Here is a 4,069-nt window from a genome sequence, read left to right as displayed (position 1 = left end):
CTTGGGCTCCATTTTCTGACTTTTGGTCAGGATGGTCCATGTTCTGCCTCATCATGTGACAGAGGTGAGCCTCTGACTCTTACTCTTGTATGTTGTAGGTTGTATTTGGGTCCAGAGTCTTGGGCCCTTGTACTTAGAGCAGTGTACAGCAGTAACTCATTGGCGTGGGTCCTTCTTCCCATGTGAGCACTACTGGAGTTTCTCTTTGCAGTGATTCTCTGGAGATGTTGCTCACAGTAAGACACAGTATAAAGGAGTATGCACACTATTCACATGACTCCATAGCTGGCTGAATTGTCTGTTGTAGGACTTGGGATATATGCCCTTTTTGCCCAAACTGTACAGGCTAGAACTTTTTTATCCTCCTAGAGTCTTGCCCGAGACTCCAGAGCTCTAGTGTGTACCCCTTGCATAAATCTCCCCCTTTTGGTGGAGGTTTCCTAGGGTGCATTTTCTCTGCAATAATGGAATCATGTTTCCAGGGATACATTTTAATGTCCCCTTTCATGTCATCCATTTTAGTTTTTCAGCCGTGTATTTGCACACTTACAATGGGTTTCAGTTACATGGGTGGCTCAGAAATGGGTCAGACATGGCTCTGCTTTGTGTTACTGATTCTATAACCACTTGTGTCAGAATGTAAGTGCCGGTGTTAGTGTTGGCATCACCACTACCTGCTTGGGTGATAATGAAACCGATGACAGATGTTTTTACTGGGCTTGTCACCTAAGAGGAGGAAGAGCAGGGCCTTGGGACCAGAGTAAAGACTGATTCAAAGGCAACTAGTTCACTGTAGGCACTAGTAGAATTTCACATCAAACTCTACTGTTGGTCATTTTAAATGTCACCCACAGCCATCTAGATCTCACAACAACTTACCTGGGCTATTTCACTGTCACCACCTGTGTCAGTTTTCTATTACTGCAACAGTACATCGAGACAGCAAACTTAGGAAGTGAAGGGTTTATCTTGGCTCAGAGTTTTAGGATTTCAGCCCAAGGTTACTTGCCCCTGTTACTTTCGGTTTTGTGGTGAGGTAGTACCTCAGGACAGGGAGTGTGTGGTAGAGCAAGTTGCTCACCTCATGGCATCCGAAAGCAAAAGAAAGAAAAAGCCAAAGAGACTAAGGCCCTACAGTCACCTTCAAGGGCACACTCTTGCTGGCCTAACAACCCCCACTAATCCCTACATCCCCACTGGGAAGAGTATCCACCACCTGCAATGTGTTACTGGGGAGCAAATCTCTGGCACTTGAGCCCAGGGGACATTCCAGATCTAAACTGTGGTAGCACCTGTACACTGGGAAGAAGTCTCTGGCACCTGAGCCCAGGGGCCATTCCAGATCTAAACTGTGGTAGCAGCTGTATGTACACTGGACTGGTCATGACTGGTGGGCATCCTTGAAAAAGAAGAGGCCTCTTAGTTGTACACAGTCCTTTCCTTCTAGAAGAGTACTTCGTTCACTTTATTTTTTGTTCACACTTAGAACCTTCCATTTATTCTGTAGTGGAAGGAGAGGGATTGCAAATCCCACTATAGTGAGCAAGCTTTCTAGGACTTGGGGCCAGAAGCAGGCAAGCCTTAGTAAACTCAGATATCAGTAATTTTTTTATTAACAGCTGTGGTAATTTGTTATATTTTATACAAATAATTATTTAGAATGCTTCTTAAGAATTATAAGGGAATATACTTACAGTATAAAATTTTATAATTACTTAAATTATGCTTTTTTGGGGACTGGGAAATGTATTTTACATGTTTATAGCCAATCATTTTTGTATTTGTCCATTTAAATCCTGTCGGTCTTTTTTTTTTTTAATCTCTTAGTGTCAAATTTTGAAGTCTACTTTTTAAATAAATCCATTTAATTAAAATATTCTCTTTCTGTAGTTGTTTATTAGTCATTAATAGAATCGTGACATTTAATGAAGCATTGTTTGTAGTTGTAGGAGCTGTCTGTACAACTTCTTTTTCTTTTTTGTTTGGTGCCAGTACTGGGGCTTGAACTCAGTATTTAGGAGTTCTCCCTTAGCTTTTTCACTCAGGGCTAGTGCTCTGTCACTTGAGCCACAACTTCATTCTTGGCTCTTTGGTGGTTAACTGGAGATAAGAGTCTCATGGACTTTTCTGCTTGGACTGACTTCAAGCCAACTGTGATCCTTAGATCTGTTTCCTGAGTAGTTAGTATTATGGGGGGAGGGGGGACACCAATCCCGGCTGTACAGCTTTGTTGAGTGCCTGTGTAGAATGCTAAAATGTGGGTCTACCTATCAGGTTAAGGGGAGAGGCTAGAAAAGAAAAAGTACATTTTTATCAGGAGGTTGTTTTTTTTTTAATTAAAATTTATTGATAAGGTGATGTACAGAGAGGGTATAGTTACATAATAAGGTAGTGAGTACATTTCTTGTCATATTTGTTACACCCTCCATTTTTCTTTCCCTTCCCCAGTTCAGATAAGCATGTATACAATATCCAGTGTACCAGAATCATATACAGTGACCACGGAGGGTACGTCAAAGGAAATTCACCTAGTACATTAAACATAATGACAACAGTAAAATCCTCCTGTTTTCCTCTCTTGGAGTTCATTTTGCTTAGCCTCATCTTATATAATCATATGTACATAGCTGTTGAGCTACTGTGATCCTCTGCTAGGAATATCCTAGACCTTTTTATGTTTATTTAGTAATTGTTTGGTTTTAGAGACATGATGTAAAGTCGCTGACCAAAACATGTAGAAATACCATTTGAAAAGAAGTTTGTTATTTTACAGACATGATCTCTACTGTTCTCCCCTCCCCCTCCAACAACCACATATCAGGGAGACCATGCATCTTTGTCCTCTGTGCTCTAGACTTGTCTTGCTCAACATTACTCGTTCAAGATTTACTGAGTAGTCTGATTTCTAAGTTTATCTTGCTGTTAATTTCATTAAACATATTGACTATTTTTTCAGTAGGCAGACAATTATGTTTACTTTAGAGACAATATTTTTTGTTGATTATTCAGTAGAACTCATTATGTTACCTAAAATGCACAGAATGGACTTTTCTATGAAATTATGTAGGATGTCATATTATCTTCTCCATATTAATAACATAATTAAGTTTTTATTATGTAGTTGCCATATGTATGTGTGCATGTGTGCTTTCAGTTATCAGAATAGAGCCTAGAGTTTAAAGATGTTAAATGATTCAGTCAAGTCAAAAAAGTAGCAATGAGGATGTTTCAGAAATTCTTGGGGGCTGGGGATATGGCCTAGTGCAAGAGTGCTTGCCTCTTGAAGCCCTGGGTTCGATTCCCCAGCACCACATATACAGAAAATGGCCAGAAGTGGCGCTGTGACTCAAGTGGCAGAGTGCTAGCCTTGAGCCAAAAAAAGAAGCCAGGGACAGTGCTCAGGCCCTGAGTCCAAGGCCCAGGACTGGCCAAAAAAAAAAAATTCTTGACATCTAAAACCATTTGTATCTAAGTCTGTGTAAATGAAACATGTGGTCGTGGTTCTGGCCCCACAGTTGTGCAGATATTTGTCCCAGGAGGCTACTTTTTTCTTTTTTTTTTTTTTTTTAACTGAAGAGACTATTGTTACTAATGTTAGTAGTACATTGGTTGTGACATTTACACACATGCAAACAATATACCCTGATCAACATCTTCCTCTATTCTCCTCCCTGCTCTCTCAAAGCCATTTCAACGAGTACATTGTATTTTCATATGTGCAAGTAAACTTTATGAACAATATTCTTTGTTAGCTCTCTCTACTCTGGTTGCTGCTCACCACACAATCTGAGCCTGTTTTAAGAGTTCTTTTTAAAAAATGGATTTACATTCACAAGGCTTTTGTCTTGTTTGGGTTCTCCAATGCAAACTGAGTTTTCTTCCAGGTGAAAGACATTCCACATCTATTATATTCCTAACGTTGCTCACATGTGTGAATTCTCTTAGGCCTGCTAAAGTGTGAATTTTGGTTGAAAGACTTTATATGTTTACAAGGTTTCTCTATTATCCATGCCAAGGTCTGTCCACATTTCTTGTATTCATAAGGTTTCTCTCCTGTGTGTTCTCTGAT

Source organism: Perognathus longimembris, chromosome 6, assembly GCF_023159225.1.
Source record: "Perognathus longimembris pacificus isolate PPM17 chromosome 6, ASM2315922v1, whole genome shotgun sequence".
NCBI classification, from domain to species: domain Eukaryota; kingdom Metazoa; phylum Chordata; class Mammalia; order Rodentia; family Heteromyidae; genus Perognathus; species Perognathus longimembris.
Note: the sequence above shows the minus strand (reverse complement) of the source record.